Below are 23376 nucleotides of genomic sequence, written 5' to 3' on the forward strand. Positions count from 1 at the left end.
TTCTGTACTCTTTCGATTTTGTGGATCAAGTATTGTTGGCAAGGGCTCCAAATAACCGATGCATACTCCCATTTCGGTCGTATTAGCGCTTTGTATGCATTTAGTTTTACTGCAAGAGGGTTATTACGCAGTTTCCTTTTCAAAAACGACAATTTCTCTAGTGCACCCCAACAGACATTTTCAACATGCGAATTCCAATTGAAATTACTGGTAAGTGTGATGCCTAAATATTTAACTTTGTCAGTTCTTGTGATGGTAACGTTACCTAAAGAGTAAGTAAAGTCAAGGGGCTTCTTTTTGTTGCTAAACGTAATGGAAGCTGTTTTGGAGGTGTTTATTCTTAAGCACCACCTTGCGCACCATGCATCAATGGAGTGTAAAGAAATGTTCAATTTAATTTGGTTGTCTCGGTAATTTATGGCTGTGTATACAACACAGTCGTCTGCGAATAGTCTAATCTGGATTGGTGGTTCGAAGCAAAGGTGAATATCATTAATATATACTATTAGATTCGTCTCGGGCGATCCTACCGCTGTCAAGGAGATGTAGGAGTCGTCGGACTAACTCGCCGTTGCCACCATTTGAAGGAGTTGATGGTCGTAGAGAGGAACTCGGTGAACAGGATTTATTTACATATTAAGCATTTTAAGCAAGATACATTGGCAGTCTAGCGCGACTCCCATATGGAGCCCGCAAAACTAACATGCAGCAAACAGTATATGAGCACACAGCTCACTACTACATTTCGAACATGACAACGAGCACTCAGCTCCCGACGACGAGCACGACCCGAGCACACTCTAGCAGCCGGCAAACGCTGCTTATAAGCTCTCCGCTTGACGTCATAGTTCGACGTCATCGTTCGGCGTGGACGGCGTGGACGGAAATGTTCGTGTTGTCATTGTAAACTAGCCGCCGCCCCGCAGTGCGGTCCACACACACAAAGGCACACACATTCGAGCGTACACACACAAAGGCTCGCACGTTCGAGTGCCCCGTGGACGCAAATGTTCGTCCTGCACACGCACACAGGTTTCAGTGCCGCACAGCTCTCGGTGTTGACGTCAGAGGGCTTCGTGGAACTCTGCTCCGTACCACATTCCTGAGCTGACCGCGCGCTACGTGGCTGTCGGTCATCCGCAGTTCTCGGAAGGGCTCCCCGTCTGGTGGGCTTGGAACACGTGCAGCGGGCTGAAAGGTGGCACGATGCCACCCCGTACGGCCATTCCTAACAGCTCCTCCATGGCCCGGAAAATCTCGCCTGGCCAGTGCTGGCAACAGCTGGGCAGGAAGAGAATGGCTGGCGAGCAAGATGACGGCTTTGCTCTCTGCAACCCCTGCGTACTTGGAATGCCTTCAACTATCTCACAACAACTGGCACAGAAGAGTCAACCCGGCAACACAATACCGCTCAGCGTTAAAACGCCCGGAATTAGCTGCTAACCCACCAGGCCTCCTACCACAATTTCCATGCAAGTCACTCAACTGGAAATCCCAAATTTTGCCCCAAAATTTCGTGCCGCCAAAGCGAGCGTTCACGTTCCTCCTGAGTTCGACCAAACCCGACCATCGCGCTGCACAAGAGTAAAGGTTTACGCAGAATTAAACCGAAGGCTTTCAAACACCAATACCCAAACATAGCTTAAGCAACTTAACTTCACGAACAGCCTGTTCTTACCCTATCGCAGTGGCGTACTTATTTCATGTACTGCTGCCACTGAACCGTCTGGCCAACTCCACAGGTACGTCAATACAATCGCGCTGGCTTTGTGGTCTCTATTCCGAACACGTGCTTGCATCATACAAAGTTTTCATCACGCTGACTCACATTTGTTCCTTTAATCCACACAGGACACGTTCCTTAAACAAACAACCACACTTGCGTAACTTACGCAACACAGAGGCACCTTTGAACAAATGTGTCTTTTACTAACTAGCTCTTCACACGCGTACTATCGTGAGCAATATGAGCAGGAACATGCGAGCGTGTGGGAAATGGCCTCGAAACCGACGTGGGGCGATGCGTTGCGACCGCTGTAGGAAACAAAGTGGAAAGGGCGCCGCGGTTCCGCCAACTGTCGGCACTCCCGCCTCACTAGCGTTGCTGCGTAACGGCACCGGATTGCATGTCACCGGGCGCTAGCGATGATAAGGCGGTTATGGCATGCAGAGCGTGGACCACGCTGTCTGTAGTTCAGCGCAAAATACCGCTGTTAACCTTTTTTGTTCCTTTTTTCTTTGTCTGAGTGTGCGTATGTGGAGCGGTCAGACCCGATTTTTATGGTATCTTCGACTGGTCGCCTGTACGGCCCGAAGCAGAGTCGGGCAGATCGGGCGTTTCCCGAGCTCAAAGGTAGAGGGCAAGCGTGCAAGCCGAACGTGTGACTCGCTCTCGGAGGAGGAAATTGCCGATGCGAAACCACGTGACTACTGCCAACGTCGGATGATTCGCCTATTCAAAGCTCCCGGCGCTGCCGGAAAAACGGGTGGACGTGCCGGCGGGACGAGCGTTCGTCGAGACGCCAGCATGCAGTGGCCTAGGTTGCCAAGGTTACGGTGGGCCGTCGCCAACAGCAGCGACGCGGCCCTGCGATGACGTTTCAATCTCGATGACTGCTCCGACGACAGGGCTCGGAGCGCCTCAGAGCGCTCCAAGATGGAAGAGAGCAATCGAGAAGAACCAGCCGAACGCAGGGCGCGCGCCCTCTTTCAACCAGCCGAAGACAACGCCGCTCGCGAGAGCGCTCCAGAGCGCTCAGAAACGACCAGCCGAAGATAGCATTAGATATTTGCAAGCATGCGACAGGGAATATTTGCTGGCCGACTTCTTAAAAGGTCTATCGTAAGGCCAGTCGCACCTTTCATGGAAACGTTCGAATCTTTGATGAACAAGAAAAGAAGTAAAAACGCTACGTCACGGCCGACGCGCATCTTTAATTTCTTTTTCGTGGCAAATGCTTATAAGGGAGACCACGACTGCCCGCGGTTAGAAGTGCGTTTCAGCGTCCTGCGATGTCTCGAGTGCCGTTAAATAAGCGGGAAGAAGTCGTTGAGTTGTGGAAGAAAGCTTACTCGCAGCGAAACATTGCTGCCTTGACGGGCTGCCGGTTGAACACAGTCAACAGGATAGTGCAGGCGTACCGAGATGAAGGACGCATTAAGGATGCGCCGCACGAGAGGCGACCTCGCGCCACGTCGGCGGATCAAGACCTACGAATTGTTGCTGCAGTCAACGAGAAGCCATTTCTAAACGCGAAGGAGGTGCGCAGTACTCTTGCCCTGGAACATGTAAGCGACAGCACGGTGCGGCGAAGGCTAAGGGAAGCCGCCCTCCGTAGTCGTATCGCTGCTCAGAAGCCCCTTCTCACAGTTGCCAACAAGACTGCTCGCCTAAAGTTCGCTGTCGATCACCGCAGCTGGAAGGTCGAGGATTGGAAATATGTCATCTTCTCTGATGAATCTACGTTCTCAAGCCGCTGGGACCAGCAGAGAAGAGTGTGAAGCATGGAGAATACGCGCTTCTCTCCGTAGAACGTCAAGCAGGTGGCCGCAAGTGGACGCACGTCAGTAAACGTGTGGGCGGCTATTTCGCGGGATGGCCTAAGTCCCATTGTAAGAATCCCTGGGAGATTTACGAGTTCTGCATATTGCACATTGCTGGAGCACGAGATGATCCCCTATGCACTGAATGGTCCACACCCGGATGGGTATTATCTATTCCAGCAGTACTTGTCTCCCGTTCACACAGCAACGGTCGTGGCACGTCTTTTAGGCGAACTAGGGGTAAGGAGCTTGGAGTGGTGTGCGAAGGGTGCAGACATGAACATCATAGAACATGTTTGGGCACGTATGAAGGCTAACCTTTCAAGACTCTCCTTGGACTGGACGACCAGTGATGAACTGTGGGAAGCCATAAAGCGCGAGTGGAAACATCTTCAAGATGACAAAGCCTTCATCGAGGCTCTCTACGTGTCTCTGCCAAAAAGAATGGAGGCCGTCATTCAAGCAGGCGGAGCCATGACCCGTTATTAACGCATGAAGCCTGCAAGGAAAGGTCAAGCTGTAGCACTGATGTATTGGGATAGTTTTTGTGTGGATGAAAATTTTGTTACCATTAAGCAATCGTCTAATAAAACCTTTATATTTACTGCTGTGTACAACTTTTCTTTGTTCACAATAACCGAGACATAGAAAAACACGCATAACAAAACAACCCTGCTTTTTCCTGCGTGCGAGCGCTATTACAGGCGCCACAGTATCACGCCGGTATCATTGCGATACGTTCCGCAAGTATGATAAAAAGAGACCTAGAGATATTTTGCGCTCAGCTACAGACAGCACGGTCCACGCTCTGCATGACAAAACCGCCTTATCATCGCTAGCGCCCGGTGACACGCAATCAGCTGCCATTACGCAGTAACGCTAGTGAGGCGGGAGTGCCGACAGTTGGCGGAACCGCGGCGCCCTTTCCACTTTGTTTCCTACAGCGGCCGCAACGGATCGCCCCACGTCGGTTTCGAGGCCATTTCCCACGCGCTCGCGTGTTCCTGCTGATATTGCTCACGATAGTACTAGAGAAGTCAGAATACGGCTGCCCTCGACACACTGGAGCAACCCAGTCATCAACGTTCTGCTTCTTTCCGTCCGCACAGGACACGCGTTAATGGAGCTAAGAGCTCTTCTCAGTGCAAATCACGCACTTACTGAAAATCTACGCGCTTAACCATAGAAAATTCAAAAACACTTAAAAATAAAGAAGGTTAAATAACACACATGTGCGTTACGATAGGCCTCTCAACGATAACCTTGACCTTCAGGTTACTCACGCACACACACAAAAAAAAGAAAGCCTATATACTTATTATTGAACACCTCGCGAGACTACAGGTTTACTGCAAACGCGTCTTTCAAATCTCGAGCTTCTCAAACAAAACATAAACAGAGCTCATACCTTACATATTGAAAGAAATCCTAGTCTCAAATCGCGAAAATTTGCAAATGTTCAAAAATAAAACAAAACAACACGTTTTCCTACTACGGAAGCTCTTTTGGCCTCCCGTTCCCGATTGCTTACGACTGACTCATACTTTCAGCCGTACCCGAGGTGGCCGCGGTTTGAAAGCTATTCTGGCTGCGGACGAACAACAAAAGGGCTGACTCACTATCAGCTCCCCCAAGACGTTACGGTCTCCTTCCAATTTGCGTCCCCGCGCCCGCTTTCAACATGACCTCGACTGACCGCGTCGCTACTCCCCACCTGGTCTCGTCTTGCCACTTTGCGCTTCTTTGTACTGCACGCTGACCTTCGAAGAGAAGGACGGAACGACGAGGAATTTGACTGCCCCGTGCCCTTTGTCCGCGTCCGTGCAGAACATGCTTCTCGGTCCCCCTTTGACCGGTGGCTAGAACTTGTTCGATGCGTCAACATCGTCCGTGACGACCGCAGCTGTCTTTTCTCCGCGCCCTGCCCTTCTGGGTCTCTCGCTGTCTTTGGGGGCGCTACATTAGTCACCGCATTCCGATCTTTTCGGCGCTTGTTTCTGCGGCGCTTTCTCTTTGACTTCTCTTTCATGCCGTCATCTCGCGCCTCGTGCTGGCCGTTACACATCTCGTCGGCCCGGATCGGTCTCTTACCCGCACAGTCTGATTGATTTTCATTTAAATCAACATTCTCTATGCCTCGACTGGCAGACAGCTCAACCGACTCTGGCACAATGCAGCAGGCTTTACTCGAGTTATGCAACTCGCACTCTTGCGAACTGCCCTCTACTGCATTGCCCAGCTAACGCTGTGCATCGACACACAGCCCGTCGGTCTCGATCGCTGTCTCACGCACACAGTCCGAATGATTCCTAATTAAATCATCCCTCTCTAGGCTACCTAGACAGGCGGAGAGCCGCCAGTGGCGTAGCAACAGGGGGGGCCGGGGGGCCGTGGGCCCCGGGTGCACGGGGCCAGGAGGAGGGGGGGGGGTGTCATATACGTCTGAAGACACCCAAAAATTGTCGATATCCCCGCCTTCCTCGACTACACCCGAGGGGGGGGGGTGACAGAAGAGCTAAGGGCCCCGGGTGCCAGACGACCTAGCTACGCCACTGAGAGCCGCACCGATCCCTGAACAATGCAGTTGTTCTCTCGTGAACTACGGAGCTCGCCACCCAGAGAACTACTCTCAACTGCATCGCCCAGCTGGCACATTACTTCGGTACGCAGATCTGACTCGACATGGACGCTCGCGTCTGTCAAGTCAACAGTACCCTGTACCTCGCTAACGACCTTGATACCATGAGATGCGACGCACACACGCGGTAACTGTGCCAAATTGTTCGCAGCTGGCCTAGCTGTCTCTACAGTCCTCTGTTGGCACAGCACCTCGTCGCTCTCACTCTGGCCTTGAACGGCCTCTGCTGCCGCTAAGGCATCGTTAGCTGCTAGCACTTCGAGTTCACTTATGAACGTGTTGCTATTCTCACAGGTACTACTACCCTCGGCTTTCGACTGAAATCTGCTGTCGACATCCTGCCACTTTCGCTGCGTCCAGCCTACAGATTTTTCAAGCCGCTGTTGACTTTGTTCGATTAGCTGCTCGAAACCTTCAATCTTTTATGCGAAGCATATTACGAGAGCTCAACCCAGCTCCTCAGGCGCGGCGGTGTCGCCTTCAATGACCTTTGACCCCATGCCATACCACGTGACACCGTGACGTCACGACAGATGAGAAACGGGGCTCCAACTCGCGCCGTCGCTCGCGGCGTCGCGGCGGTATATAAGCAGCTGCGCTTGTTTCTAGGTGGCTTTGGCTCAACTCTTGCAAGATGGGCTGGGTGGGAATCGAACCAGGGTCTCCGGAGTGTGAGACGGAGACGCTACCACTGAGCCACGAGTACGTTGCTTCAAAGCGGTACAAAAGCCCCTCTAGTGAATGCGGTGTTGCCTTGGAAACGAGCTGTTTCTAAGGCTCAGGCCTGCGTCGCTTGCTCAGGCGCACATTTCGTTGCCGCGCCGAACGCTGCGTTGCTCGACGCTCACCGCGTCCAATGCAGGGCGCGTAGTCGCTGCGCCGTAGCCCATTGTCTTACACCCCTTGGGGGGTCGACGGGAACGCTGTCGCGTTCCACTCTTGAAGGCGAAGCAGAGTAACGCATGAGTTGTTTCTTCGTCTAGCCGAACCAAATATAGCCAAGCAACAACAGTTCACCAGGCTAAACAGTGGTTCAACAACTAAAATAAAGGCTGGTATGCTTCGCATCCAGGGCTTAACCTTAGCTAAGCCACAGCCATTTTTTGTTCAATGCCTCAATGTACTGCCTTGTTACTTCTGTTAGGCCTTCTTCCTGTGAAATGCTTTTCAGTTCCTGCCTAGCTTTTTCCTGTTCTTGCTTAAATTCTTCCTGCTCTTGCCTAATTGCTTCCTGTTCCCGTTTTTGTTTAGAATTCGGTTACCCATTTGTTCTATGAATTTTGAATCATTGTTACTTTCTAGAATTGCCTTACGAATTTCTGCTTCCGTCAAGTCCTCCTCTACGTTTACCTCGACCTCCTCACACAACCACAACAGGTCAGCTCTCGTCAAACACATTAGGACCATGGTCGCTACTTTAAGCTTTGGCTCTGCTGTCACACAATACTTGCTGCGATACCCACGCAAAACAAAATACAAGTAAAAGATCCCAGCGAATCAAATCCAAAAACACAGTGAAATTGAAGCCTGGTAAATCTTACAGCCAAAACCAAACGCTTACCCACTGAAGCAGCACCATATCACCAGTCCTTCCCCGCCGTATCCAGTCAGTTCCAAGAGGTGGTCAATCTCAAGCCGCCTCCAACTTGATCAGGATGCCGGTCGGTCACCAAGTGCCAACGTCCGTCAGCTGCCGTTGCTGTCTCCGAGTCGTAGGCCGATTTACGAGCCGTAGGCCGATATAGGAGCCGTAGGCTGATCTCACCGCTGCCAACCAGATGTTAGAATTGGCAGTCGTAGTCGTAGCGAGGACCTTGGGACGACAGGACTAGGCGAGCAGGATTTAATGGCAGTCTTTACATTTGAAACATGAGGTACATTGGCCGGTCTAGCGCAACTCCCATATGGAGCCCGCAAAACTAACATACAGCAAACAGTTTATGAGCACACAGCTCACTACTACATTTCGAGCATGAGAACGAGCACTCAGCTCCCGACGACGAGCACGACACGAGCACACTCTAGCAGCCGGCAAACGCTGCTTATAAGCTCTCCGCTTGACGTCATAGTTCGACGTCATCGTTCGGCGTGGACGGCGTGGACGGAAATGTTCGTGTTGTCATTGTAAACTAGCCGCCGCCCCGCAGTGCGGCCTACACACACAAAGGCACACACATTCGAGCGTACACACACAAAGGCTCGCACGTTCGAGTGCCCCGTGGACGCAAATGTTCGTCCTGTACACACACACAGGTTTCAGTGCCGCACAGCTCTCGGTGTTGACGTCAGAGGGCTTCGTGGAACTCTGCTCTGTACCACATTCCTGAGCTGACCGCGCGCCACGTGGCTGTCGGTCATCCGCAGTTCTCGGAAGGGCTCCCCATCTGGTGGGCTTGGAACACGTGCAGCCGGCTGAAAGGTGGCACGATGCCACCCCGTATGGCCATTCCTAACAATACCAAGAAAAGGAGAGGCCCGAGGACCGAGCCCTGCGGAACACCCGAGTACACATCCAAATCTTCGGCGACACTCTCATGTATAGCAACACACTGCTTTCTATGTCTTTAGTAAAATTCAATCCATGCCACTACTTTCTGTTCAATGCCAATTGCATTTAGTTTTGTTAATAAATCTTTATGAGGGACAACATCAAACGCCTTTGAAAAAACCAAAAATTAGCGTATGTGTGGTCTTTTATATTGAGTGTACTAATTATTTCATCAATTATTTCAGCAAGTTGGGTTACAGTAGATAAACCAGATCTAAAGCCATGCTGTTGCGGACAAAGCAATTTATTATTTTCTAAGTAAGTAATAATGGCTTTAAAGATAATGTGTTTGAACATTTTACAACAGGTGCTAGTTAAAGACACGGGCCTGTAGTTGTTAACTTCAAGAGGAGAGCCAGATTTATGCACCGGAATGATTTTTGCCGAGCGCCAATCATCAGGAATGACTACAGTGTTTAAAGATATAACAAAAATATGATGTAAATATTTGGCCACCCATACAGCATATCTACTCAAAAAGGTATTGGATAGTTGGTCAAGACCAGGTGATTTCTTCACATCTAGCCTATGCAAGAGGGCAAGAACCCCGTCCTTTGTTATCTCTACCTGGGGCAAAGGACTATCATAGCCATATGATGGTAACAGTGCATGCGAAACTTTACGCGTGAACTCGGATTGGAAAACTGCATTAAACTTGTTAGAAATGACAGTCGAGTCAACAATACTTTCACCCGAAACTTTTATCTCTGATATACACGGTTTACCCTTTGATAGATAGCGCCAGAACTTCTGGAGTTCTTTGTTCATAAATGACTGCAAAGTGACTGAAAAAAAAACTTTCTTCGCCGATCTTGTTTGCTCCCGCAGGTAAAAAATAAGGCTTGAAATCTAATTTGTATTACCGCGTTTACGTCGTCGCTTTATTTTACGTTTTAAATGAACCATTTGTCGCGTGAACCACAGGTATTCCGTATTTGTGCGTTTCTTTCTTTACGGTGCATATTCTTGCTCGCAAAAGAGAAGAGTTTCTCTAAAGTATGACCACATTTTATTAACATCACTGATTTTCTTTAAATTAGCCAAGCGTGATTCCAAATAGTTTAAAACAGCGACATCGTCGGCCTGTGTGTAATCTCTGACGAAAGTATCTGCAGGCTTAGTAAAAGAACGCCTCCCAGCAACCGGACATGACAGGCCAGCAACTAATGGTCAGATATGCCGTCTTCAACACTAACCGTACACCCTTGAAGTGAGCTGCTAACAAGGGCTAAATCAAGGGGTGAAGATGATGAATTATTGACCCTGGCATCGTCGGAAACTAGTTGTTGTAAACAAAACTTGAATAAAGTCGTGAGCAATGCATGAACCCTTTTAGAATCTTTGACATCATGAGAAAAATTAGACCAGCCTATTCCGGGTAGATTAAAGTCTCCCGTTACTATAATGTTCGACCGTGAATTCGTATTATCTGCAAGGTAGTCGTGCATGGCTTCCAAATATTCCGATGGGGCATTTGGGGGTCGGTACACTCCCCCACGTCTCAATAATTTCTCTCCTCGCATTCGAGTGCTCATCACCATGTTATCGGTTGTTCACGAAACTTTCTCTCAAGTCTCTAAATATTTTAAGGCAGTTTGTCATGTGCGTATCATGGCCGCGCACGCTTATATCTCCTTCCGTTTCTCTACCGCGGGTGCGATTTAAAACCACAGCGCTGCAATTTTGCTTCAGAGACTTTCCTTTCCTTCCTTCTTCACCTCCCTTAAACTGACTCTCTTAACTACTACACGCAGAGACAGAGCAACAGCGCTCGCATACGATCCGATAGATGAGATTAATATATATATATATAATTATCAGTCATAGCACTCGTAGTATAGCCCTCTGGGCCGTTCTGTTTTAAAAAGTAGTCTTATTACGGTTATATTAATTACACCAAGGTATTTCGCCCTCGTGAGCCGCAGTCCTTGAGATAGTTACTCGGGCTAGCTCCCTCGCTAAGCGTGCCGCGCTCGCCTAGCACGTGATCAAGCTTTTCCTAGTCTCTAAAGCCGCTTGAGTTCACTCTTATCCACGGGCGGCCATTTTTCGAAGAAAGTATGCCTTCCAAGCACTCTGAATCCATCGCGGACAATATGAGACCCTTTCCACGCAAGTATGAGGCTTGGAACAGGAGCTTTGGCGCTTTGAAGTAACCTGGGGCCTGACGGACCAACCCACTGAGCTATCTTTCCGGGCAACATTCAAGGGTCAAGAGTTCAAATCACCTGTTCTCTTCCGTTTTCCCCCCCTTTTTAATATGTCTTTTCTTTTAGTTTATCACTGTACGGGGACCATCCTTAAAAAAACACACACACACAATCTCCTTTAATATGTATGGCCACACATGTACAGGTCATAAATACCAGGTTCTCTAGTTGAGTGCCATCCGCGCGGTATAACCGAGCTCAGATTGGTCCACCTTGACTGATCAAATAAGTTACCACTGTAGGTTAACTGAGGCGTACAACTCCTGCGGGGGTGGTGGAGTATCCGCCTCGCGTGCAAGAGGACCGTCGTTCGAATCTCGGTGCCGTGCAATTCTCCTCCGAAAAACAAAACAAAAGAAACGTGTGTTGAGAAACTTGCACAAACAGGCCTGGAGTGCGGCCTGATCCCGGTGACCAGAACCGGTAACGCACTCTCTCACCAGAGAGGGATTGGCCACTCTGGTGCAGTACTTCGCCACAACCTCCTATATGAATACAACAATCAAACCCCGGCCCTCAGTCCCCAGCAGCCGCGAAGCAACTGACCACGGCGGCGGTCAGATCTGTGACGCAGCAGAGTGTGCTAAGAATACCTGGCTCCTGACAGGCCGCCATTGGAATCTTAACCTGGTAACGTTTAACGTTAGAACGCCATCTAGTGAGGCGAGTCTAGCAGTGTTATTGGAGGAATTCGAGGGTAGTAAATGGGATATAATAGGGCTCAGGGAGGTTAGGAGGACAAAAGAAGCATATACAGTGCTAAAAAGCGGGCACGTACTGTGCTACCGGGGCTTAGAGGAGAGACGAGAACTAGGCATCGGATTCCCGATTAATAAGAATATAGCTGGCAACATACAGGAATTCTATAGCATTAATGAGAGGGTTGCAGGTCTTGTTGTGAAACTTAATAAGAGGTACAAAATGAAGATTGTACAGCTCTACGCCCCTACATCCAGTCATGATGACCAGGAAGTCGAAAGCTTTTATGAAGACGTGGAATCAGCGATGGGTAAAGCCAAAACAAAATACACTATAGTGATGGGCGACTTCAATGCCAGCGTAGGCAAGAAGCAGGCTGGAGACAAGTCAGTGGGGGAATATGGCATAGGCTTTAGCAATAGCAGGGAAGAGTTATTAGTAGAGTTTGCAGAACAGAATAATATGCGGATAATGAATAACTTTTTCCGAAAGCGGGTTAGCCGAAAGTGGACGTGGAGGAGCCCGAATGGTGAGACTAGAAAAGAAATCGACTTCATACTCTGCGCTAGCCCTGTCATCATATAACATGTAGACGTGCTCAGCAAGGTGCGCTGCAGTGACCATAAGATGATAAAACTCGAATTAGCCTAGACTTGAGGAGGGAACGCAAGAAACTGGTACATAAGAAGCCAATCAATGAGTTAGGGGTAAGAGGGAAACTAGATGAATTCCGGATCAAGATGCAGAACAGGTATTCGGCTTTACCTCAGGAAGAGGACCTTATAGTTGAAGCAATGAACGACAATATTATGGGCATCCTTAAGGAGTGCGCAATAGAAGTCGGTGGTAACTCCGTTAGACAGGAGACAAGTAAGCTATCGCAGGAGACGAAATATCTGATCAACAAACGCCAATTTATGAAAGCCTCTAACCCCACAGCTAGAATAGAACTGGCAGAACTTTCGAAGTTCATCAACAAGCGTAAGACAGCTGACATAAGGAACTATACTATGGATAGATTTGAACATGCTCTCAGGAACGGAGGAAGCCTAAAAGCAGTGAAGAAGAAACTAGGAATTGGCAAGAATCAGATGTATGCGTTAAGAGACAAAGCCGGCAATATCATAACTAATATGGATGAGATAGTTCAAGTGGCTGAGGAGTTCTATAGAGATTTATACAGTACCAGTGGCACCCACGATGATAACGACAGACAGAATAGTCTAGAGGAACTTAAAATCCCACAAGTAATGCCGGAAGAAGCAAAGAACACCTTCGGAGCTATCCAAAGGAGGAAGGCAGCTGGGAAGGATCAGGTAACAGCAGATTTGTTGAAGGATGGTGGGAACGTTCTCCTAGAAAGACTGGCCACCCTATATACACAATGCCTCATCACCTCGAACGTACCGGAACCTTGGAAGAACGCTAACATAATCCTAATTCATAAGAAAGGGGACGCCAAAGACTTTAAAAATTATAGACCGATCAGCTTACTGTCCGTTGCCTATAAAGTATTTACTACGGTAATCGCAAATAGAATCAGGAACACCTCATACTTCTGTCAACCAAAGGACCAGGCAGGATTCCGTAAAAGCTACTCAACAATAGACCATATTCACACTATCAATCAGGTGATAGAGAAATGTGCGGAATATAACCAACCCTTAAATATAGCTTTTATTGATTACGAAAAAGCATTTGATTCAGTCGAAACCTCAGCAGTCATGTAGGCATTACGGAATCAGGGTGTAGATGAGCCATGTGTAAAAATACTGGAAGATATCTATAGCCGCTCCACAGCCACCGTAGTCCTCCATAAAGAAAGCAACAAAATCCCAATAAAGAAAGGAGTGAGACAGGGAGATACGATCTCTGCAATGCTATTCACAGCATATTTACAGGAGGTATTCAGAGACCTGGAGTGGGAAGAATTGGGGATAAAAGTTGATGGAGAATACCTTAGCAACTTGCGATTCGCTGATGATATTGCCTTGCTTAGTAACTCAGGAGACCAATTGCAATGCATGCTCACTGACCTGGAGAGGCAAAGCAGAAGGGTGGGTCTGAAAATTAATCTGCAGAACACTAAAGTAATGTTTACCAGTCTCGGAAGAGAACAGCAGTTTACGATAGGTAGCGAGGCACTGGAACTGGTAAGGGAATACATCTACTTAGGGCAGGTAGTGACCACGGATCTGGATCATGAGACTGAAATAACCCAGAAGAATAAGAATGGGCTGGGGTGCGTTTGGCAGGCATTCTCAAATCATGAACAGCAGGTTGCCACTATCCCTCAAGAGAAAAGTGTATAACAGCTGTGTCTTACCCGTACTCACGTATGGGGCAGAAACCTGGAGGCTTACGAAAAGGGTTCTGCTTAAATTGAGGACGACGCAACGAGCTATGGAAAGAAGAATGATGGGTGTAACGTTAAGGGATAAGAAAAGAGCAGATTGGGTGAGGGAACAAACGCGGGTAAATGACATCTTAGTTGAAATCATAAAAAAGAAATGGGCATGGGCCGGACATGTAATGAGGAGGGACGATAACCGATGGTCATTAAGGGTTACGGTCTGGATTCCAAGGGAAGGGAAGCGTAGCAAGGGGAGGCAGAAAGTTAGGTGGGCGGATGACATTAAGACGTTTGCAGGGACAACATGGCCACAATGAGTACATGACCAGGATAGTTGGAGAAGCCTTTGCCCTGCAGTGGGCGTAACCAGGATGATGATGATGATGATGATGGTGACACACCCCCTAGAAGTACATTTTGCCCCGGAATTTAAGTTTGCACCATATGCTTTTATGGTAATTAATGCCATCCAGTAGTGTGAATACAAGATTATTTTTAATGGCGATAGCTACTCCACCACCTCGTGACTCACTCTCTTTACGGATAAGCTTATAAGTAGAAGGTACGACTTCAGAATCCTGTACATGAACATGTAACCATGTTTCAGCAATTACTAAGACATGTGGATGACAACAGGAGATTACATCTTCGAGCGAACCAGATTTATTTACGACGCCGCACGCATTGAGCGAAACAACTCGGAGAACTTTGCTTGAAGATTGTCATTTTTTATCGCGACTTCGTGTGGTCACACGGGCAGAAGCAGGATGATCGGAATCACGCTGCGTCTGTGCATCAGATCGTGTGATTTACACTCGGCAGTTTGACCCGCCGTGGTTGCTCAGTGGCTATGGTGTTAGGCTACTGAGCGCGAGGTCGCGGGATCACATCCCGGCTACGGCGGCCCCATTTCGATGGGGGCGAAAGGCGAAAACACCCGTGTACTTAGATTTAGGTGCACGTCAAAGAACCCCAGGTGGTCGAAATTTCCAGAGTCCCCCACTATGGCGTGCCTCATAATCAGAAAGTGGTTTTGGCACGTAAAACCCCGTAATTTTTTTAACACTCGGCGGTTTAGAAGCTGGTCCCAGACATAAATTTTGTCATCTATTTTCAATTTATCAAAAACAAGTGAAACCTTTCCTCCATTGTCCTTTTCCACAGTTGCATAATGCCACAGTCTACCGCGCAAGTCACGAATCCTTTTAGAAAAGTCCTCTGATATTGAAATCTGCGTTTCGTTTAGCTTATAGCATGATGACATTATTCTAGCTTTCTCAGAAAAATTAAAGAGCCTCAGCATAACTGGTCGGCATTTCCCAGCATATTTATAATCAGCCCTGTGAATGCGCTCAATTGAATTCACTTCGATGTCAAGCAACTCCTTAAATATATCTTGTTTGACTCTGTCTTGCAAGGATTTATTATCCTCTTTTGTGTCTTCACTTAATCCATAAGTGATCACATTATTTCTTCGACTACGGTTTTCAAGATCGTCAACTTTATTCGATAACTCATTCACTAGCTCCCTCGTCTCTTTGTAGTTTACTTCGTACTCAGCCAGCTTCTTCTCACATTTTTGTAATCGTCCAAGCTCTTTCTCCATTGAAGATAGCCTTTCTTGAACGTTGCCTACCGTTAATTCCAGTTGCTTCATGTTGGAGGAGAGTAGGTTGAGCGATAGAAGACGTGTGTATTTTTATAAGTAAAATTGCTGCAAATATGACGGCGCATCATTGCAGTGCTGTGCATTGAAATTACGGACGTCCATATATTTTACGGGGAATGGTTGGCAGCCTATGCTGCCGGGAAATTTAAAAAAAAGTAAAAACGATGGCGTATATTCTTTACAGTGTGGGTATGGGGCCACAGGATGCTCGGTGTTATACAGTACTGCATGCTGATCGATAATGTAGTAACAGTGAGTGTACCTCTGCTCTGCGTATTAAAACACTACAGATATAGCGAATAAAATATGTACGTATGGTGTCCTCATAGGTAAACCTAAATGCACAAACCATTTAAAGGAATGGCACATTTTATTCAACGTGCTTTTTTTCATTGCATTTTTCCTACCTGGCCTACCCCACTCTTGGGACACTTGGAACGCGTGTTGTGATCGGCCGTTCACTTCGCGACGACCTCCGGTCACGGCTAACGCGATTATGGGGAACGGGCCGACGGCCTCGTCAAAATGGTTCTCAAAACAGATAATTACAGCCAGCACAGGAGTGCCTCGGTCAGAAGAGGTTTGGGTAAATAGTGCAAGGATACGCTCCATCACGTGTCAGCCGCACAAATTGGCACGTCCACGCCAGGGACGGAGTAAGTGTACGATTGGAGTCAGTGTACGATCCCCCTTCCCCTGTTTGCGCCCAGTGATGTGCGTGCGTTTCCGACAAAGCTTCCTTTGGGGGGAAAGTGCAACAGACCTCCGGATTGGTGGGACCTGATGTCATCGGACTCCTGACGCCGGATTGGGGGAAGGTACTGAACAATGACCACGCAGGGCATAAAAAGAGCAACGGACGGCGGGAGTAAGCGGCTGCTACAATTTATTCACGAACTGTTTCTGTACTACTTTCAATTTTCTTGTAAATATGTAAATATAGGCGTGTTTGTAATGCGTCCTGGATATCGGGCCCAGCCCCACGTTCCTTTACTCCTCCACGAGCAAAGTGAATTGTACCTCTTCGAACCCCCAGTCGCAACAATGTGCTCAAGCTAGGCACATCCCCCAGAATAGTTATGCGTCACTGTGGCATAGTCATGACATCGTTGCGTCAACATCTCACGTCGTGCACCCGCCTAATTTTGTGTTTGCATTTCTGCAGCGCTTTTTGATGGTACAGTGCGTAAAGAAACATTGCATGAGATTACGCGTTGCAGACAAAAATATAGGGAATTGTATGCAACTAACGCACCAAGTTGTGTAGCAATTATTTACCATTTCCCTAAAGCTTCGCATCGCCGTCGATTAAAACATGTTGCATGCATTGGACCAGTATTATTAGACAGTTTTAGTTACACGTACGTAGAGCCTTTGCGTACGTAGAGCGTCTACGAGTGAGCAGTGCGCATGCGTACAACGTAGCGGGCGCGCGCGCGTCTCACGGACGTACGTGAGATTCAATTCTTTGCGTGTGTTTCTTGCGCACGTAGACAGCTTCACGCTGGAGTTCCGCAAGATCACGAACAAGTGATAGCGGGCCGCGCGCGCGCAGACGGCTCGCATCGAAACACGGCGACAGGATTGAATTGGCTACCGCCGTGTTCACATTTCCCTATAGATGGGGCTACGGGGTCCCTCTTGGCGTGCGTCGCGTACGTGTAGCTAAAAGCGTTTCAGATGGCGTGCACGTAAGGTACAGCGATGAGCACAGTTAAGGGCCGTTTATAGTCCGACGTAACGCACGCGCGCGCACGCTACGTCACGTCGGCGAAAACGACACCTCTATAGTCGGGCGCACCGGCGCAGCTAACGTAACCGGCGGCTTCCAACGCGCCCCGGCGGGCCCGGCGCCGATTTGGCTCCGGAGCCATTCGCGCGTCGAAGTCGGCGGAACTCTCGCACCACAATGCACTGCGCGCGAAGAAAAAGGCGCCAACACAACTCCGCAGACGGCTTTTGCGGACGGCGCGCGACTTGGTGAACCTTCTGCGCATGCTCCGAAGATAGCAGCCTACGGCGCGCGCGTTGAAGTATAGAGGGCATGGCATCTCGGCTGGCGCAGCGCAACCGACGCAGCGTGACTGACCGCGAACGACGCTCGCCCGCGCGCCGAGAACGTCGGACTATAAACAGGCCTTTAGGGTGAACACGCGAGCGCGTGGCCAACGGCACTATTAGCGCCACGTCACGGTAATCGCTGGAAGCATTGCACATGCGCAGTATGCGCTCTGCGAAAGAATATTTCCCCCGCGCGCACCACGTCACTGGAGACGCTCGTTCGTCGTCTGCTAGCCGCATTTTTGTTTGCTGAGCTGACACTTTCAGTACTTGCCTGCCCATCTGGTAGAAAATGTGGTGCGTCAATGAATAAATCATCATAAGACACTTTGTGTTTCAACTGTTTATTGCACTAAACTGCAAGCTCGCAGTGTAAGTGGAACAGACGTACTACAGGGAAATAAAATATTAGAATTTCTAGAACCGAGTCACGTCACCACTGACAGCAACGGCTGCCGCTGTCCTGGACGGTAGCGAGTCATAAAGTGCCTGCACAGATTCGTGAGTGGCCTTTAGGCTTTCCCACTCGTGGCTGACTGCGGCCCACAACTGGTCGGAAGTCGCGGAATGAAGGGGCTTTCTTGCCAAGGCAGCTTTCAGGCGGCCCCACATGTTTTCAATAATACTAAGGTCCGCCCCTTCGATGGCCATTCCAGTACGGGTATGTGCTGCTCTGCCTGTAAAGTCCTTCACAACCCTGGCCGTGTGGATGGGTGACCGGTCTTGCTGGAAAAGATAGTTGCCGTCGGGGAATAAACTGCTCGCATATGGCAACATCACATCGTTCAAAATACTGCAGTATTGCTGAGACGATAAGTGCTCACATATGCGGTGTAATGGTCCTAAACCATATTGTGAAACCGCACCCCACACGCTCACACTTGCTCTTCTGCTGGTAGAGACGCGTAGCGCGTTGTCTGGATCGTTCCTGCATGGCGTTGTTAAATAAAGTAAGAAACCCACTCTTCAACGAAAAAGTTTGCGTTACCGCGTTCGTGGCTGTCTCCGCACAAGCACTCTTTGGTTTTGTCGCGTCGAAAACGCGGACTCGTCCGAAAAGATGACACGTCCCCAGTCTTCGGTTGTTCCACGACACGTGCTGCTCAGCGAACCGCTGTCGTGCTTCCCTGTTGGCAGCCGTAAATAGCGGCTTCTGTGCTGCGACGTAACTTCGAAGGCCTGAAATACGCAGGCGACGTCGAACAGTAGTGTCCGAAACGTCTAAATCCAACTCCTCGCGAACTGCTGCGGCAGGCAAAAAAGGATTCTCGACAACAGCTGCAATTATGCATGCATTTTCGTCATCTGTGGTAGCCCTAGGACGAGGTGCACGTGGCGCATCCCGAATGCGACCTTCGTTCTTATATGCCTGAATTATTCGGTTCACAGTCTTGAGAGGCCTACCTACTAAAGAGACGATGTATCGCTGGGAATAACCATTTAGTGAAAGGTCAACGATAGAGCGTCTTTGATGATCCGGAACTCTAGCCATAATAGCATGTGGCGACAGATTTGAACGACTGCGGTAAATGCTCGGTGTTTTATATGCTGCATTTGCATGCGGAACAACTCTGAAGATATTAGTCACGCCCCACATAGCTATGTGCGTTTTTTTTTTCAGTTTTGTTTTCTTGAATCACTTTAAATGCTGAAAGTATCAGCTCGCAAGGCAAAAGTTCGGCTAGCAGACGATGGAGGGGCCTCTCCAGTGACGTGATGCGCGCGGTAGAAAGACAGCCTCACTACACGTGTACTGCGCATGTGCAGTGCTTCCAGTGATTGTCGTGACACGGCGCCAACAGTGTCGTCGGCCACGCGCTCGCGTGTTCACCCTAACTGTGCTCATCGCTGTACGTAGGCTTTTCACGTTTGCGTACGTGAAGCCTCTACGTACGTGTAACTAAAACTGTCTATTCTCTGTCTGTGTGTGTGCGTGTGTGTGTGTGTTTTGTAGGCTTACTCATTCACAGTTCCCGAGACACGTGCTTTTAAGAATAAGGCGGCGGCACGTGTAAACCTCATGAATCAGTTGATTTCATCGTGCGCACATGGAACTAGTAAAAATGTTACGATACACTTTTGATACACTTCGCGAATATCGCGTTAGCCTTTTCAATGTACGTTTTATTGTTTGTGATCCCTCGAGTGCAGGTACCAAGCACAGACACATCGCAACACTTCATTAACGCTGGATCGCGCCCACGCCTCGGCATGACTGCCCGCACCGTCCTCTCGTCGCCGTGGCTGTTCCTGGTCCTCCTGGCGTCAGCGTTGCTTCTACCGCAGTGCGGCGTGAAAAGTGATGGAAACTCTGCAGGAGAAGGGCCAACTGTGCGCCCGGCTGGCTTGGGCGAAGATGGGCCAACCCAAGGTGCAGGATCGACTGCAGGATACTCGCTGCCGCCGCCTACTTGCGTTCAGCAACGCAAGACTCCCACCCTGCGAGAGTTCTGCGCGCAGATTTTCCGCTTTGTGGCGGATACGGTCCTGGACGTATTCTTCACGGATTTTCTCGGCTTGACGGGAAGATTCTAAAGGTATGCGGTGACGTAACTTAATAGAATAAGAAAGTCGAACGTCTTAGCGTTTTCTTACCTTTACTCGCACATTAAGCCCTGCAATTCTGGAATGATGTGCCGTAAATACAGCGACGCTACCGAAGCACCCGCATTTGCCGTTCCCCTCTGGTCGAGTTTCGTGCCTAGAGAAGTCGTAAGAGAATATTTGTGATAAGGAAAATAATTTTTATGCCACGCACACGAAATATATGTTACTGTTAACACCGCAACATTTAGGACGCCGCTTGACTATAGCATGAGGTTCGTTATACAACGCGTGCGACGCTGCGAGTGCGCTAATTCCCAAGAGCGCACTTTAACGCGCTTTCTCCGGGTGGAAGTGGCCTGTCCTGCGCCATAGTAACGGACCCCCAGAGCAGCATGCCGAATTCCACCATGCGCCAAACGCCTCGGCCCTTGAGCCCACTTTGCGTCGAGATCCACGTAATGGCATATTTGTCATCGCAGGCCTACTGACCGTTTGATTCCTCCGATGCTGTGCCCTGTAACTTTTCTTAGTTCTAAGAGGGCTCGGCGTCACGAAACTACACATTGGGTTATGAAGGACGCCGAAGTGGAGAGCTCCTGATTCACTTCTTTGACAACCTGGGTTTCTTTAACGTGCACCCGAAGCATGGTGCACGAGCGTTCTAGCATTCCACCAGCACCAAAATGTGGCTGCCGCTTCCGGGATTGAACACACGGCCTCTTGATCAGGCTTTCAGTCCTGTGCAAGCTGCCGCCGATGCTGCTACCTGCTGAGTGTGGTTCGATCAGCGAGAGTAAAGCACCTTTATCGACGCGCTGTGCTGAAGACGCTATCTGTGACTATAACTCGGTCACCGTATATGGCTACAACAAGGTTCCACCGAATGGTGCTTGTCAGGCAGCGGTATCCGCGATATCACGCAGAACTCGCAAAAAAAAAACGCGGTGCGTTGGACAGAGTGAACGGCCACGGCGGCTTGTAATATGGAACGCAAGTGCCCACTGCATGCGTTGTTCTCGATGCCAGACCAGCCCAAGCTCCAACCCGATAGTTGAAGTGATGATGCAAATCGGGTGCTCTCGCAGGGGTTCGTTACCTGGTGTAAACCTTGCGGATTTCTTTAAATAATAGTCATATATGGTAGTCCAGCATTGTGCTATGCACTGCTTGTACCTGTGTATGCCTCTAGTTCTCAGGTGAAATTCCTTGTTCGTAGATCGTAAGATCGTGCTTGCTCCTAACTTTTTTTAAAGGTTATCTATATCGTGGGTGTGGCTCATGGGAGTGCTTGTTTATTCATTGCACACCTGTAGTAACTGAGAACGTGGAGCTGGCTGAAGATATGCGCCGTGCGTGCGTATCCGCTGATTGGTGGAAAATTTTCCATGGCGGGAAATTAAACGGGAGCCAGAGTGCATCTGCACTGGAGAGTCAGTGCCTAGATGCCTTCCAAATGTTGCGGCAGAGAGGGTATCAGAAACAAAATAAAGCACGACATTTGCCTCTACGGCAGGGCTAATTTTAAAGTGGGCGTAAAAGTTCAGGGACACTAAAGGCGAACATTAACTCAACTTGGACTTTTAAAACACATTTCCAGAATCCTCGCAGCGCTTCTTTCAAACCAGCCCTTCGTTTCAGTGAAAATCGCGTCTGAAGGAGCAGCACACCTCTATAGCGGAATTCATATCACACGCCCAAGTGTCACTCCATAAAGGCCAGAATACATGGAGCGAACTTTCACGACGAAGTTCGGGCGGCAGAAAATCTGCCGCGGCGCGACGCCGGATGTTCGTCGGGCTGCGCTACATGGAGCGAAGACACGGCGGCCGCCGCCGCGGCGAGTCGCGGCGTTGTTATCAGTGTGGCTAGACGAGGCAAAAGCGCTGTAGTGAAACACATGACAAAAAACATAAACTTTAACGACAACTATTATTGCTTGTAAATTGCGGAACACTCTAAAAACGCGTAAAATTTTGTTTAGAAATGTCCCACAGGATGGCACGCTTCTGAACAGCCGAAATTAATTTGTCGTTACATTCCTACCGCGCCTCTTTGGATACCATGAATACGAAAAGCGGGAGACCAGCGTGAACGATAGAGCGGGATCGGGATACACGGACAAGCGGGGAAGCCAGGTCGGAAGTCGGGGCGGATAGTGAGACCTGATTGGCTCGCTTTGGGGCGCCGCTCGTTTGCCGCTTCCGGTATCGTCGACGCCCGACGAACTTTTCTGCGCCAGCTTGATCGGCGGCGAACGACGTTTTCTCCGCCGCCGAGCGTCGCGCGTACGCCGCCGGGCGTCGAACGCCGACTATTCGTCGCATATTCGCTCCATGTATTCTGGCCTTAACGGCATCCAACAGCCGCCGCCACAGTTTCTCGTGTAAAACGCCAAAACACGCGGCCGGAAGCCGAGCCACTAGAGAGCCGACAGTGCGATAGAAGAAGGGAAAGCGAACACCAAATCATAAACCCGATATTCGTCGCTCGTCGCGATGGGCCTCGTTCTGTGCAACTTGCAGTCTGTGTGACTTTCGTGGGCCGGCAAAACCAATGCAGCATTACGCGATTAAGAAAATTACGCTTACGAAAGCCCGGGCGGCGCATAATCGAGCGTAAACGAAACATTTGACCGCCCGGGTCGTTGCCAAGGGTAACGTCGAAAAAAAGTTATGCTTTCCTAAAGCCCCAACCAGACGTACGCGTTGTAACGCGTCCGCACGTGCCGCGCTCACTCGACGTCGCATCGCGCCCGACGAAGGAAGGGTACGCGCTCCCAAACGATCCACGAGTTACCGCGCGTCGCCGCGCGTTTCTTCGTGGCGGCGCTGTGTGGCTAGGTTGTCATGTTCAAGGCAGTCTAACCTTCGCCTAATGGTCGCGTTAAACAATGTGTTAAAGATGGCAATGAAACACCTAAAATTTGTTTTTTATATTTTAAAAGGATCTTGCGGGACTCTTAGTGGTTCAGTGAGCTCAACCGCGACGAGTATTGTAAACCCGGTGAAACCTGCAGCAACATCGGCATAGCAACACTCGCGTGTTACGTGGCCTACGCGAGCTGCACGCTTCGTCAGATCTCGAACTTCGGCTTATTTCATTATTAAT

General features: G+C 49.3%; 1 long non-coding RNA gene across 10 annotated transcripts in view; it reads left to right on the forward strand.

Annotated features, from left to right (window-relative positions):
* LOC139052031 (uncharacterized) overlaps positions 1 to 23376 on the forward strand; it is a 47065-nt gene that overhangs the window by 22503 nt on the left and 1186 nt on the right. For 2 of the 10 annotated variants that reach the window (XR_011509665.1, XR_011509664.1), the window contains exon 1: positions 19785 to 20258. This is a non-coding gene — a long non-coding RNA (uncharacterized lncRNA). The other 8 variants (XR_011509668.1, XR_011509666.1, XR_011509671.1 and 5 more) reach the window with 8 other exon arrangements.

This window comes from Dermacentor albipictus, unplaced genomic scaffold (assembly GCF_038994185.2).
Source record: "Dermacentor albipictus isolate Rhodes 1998 colony unplaced genomic scaffold, USDA_Dalb.pri_finalv2 scaffold_17, whole genome shotgun sequence".
Classification (NCBI taxonomy): Eukaryota; Metazoa; Arthropoda; class Arachnida; order Ixodida; family Ixodidae; genus Dermacentor; species Dermacentor albipictus.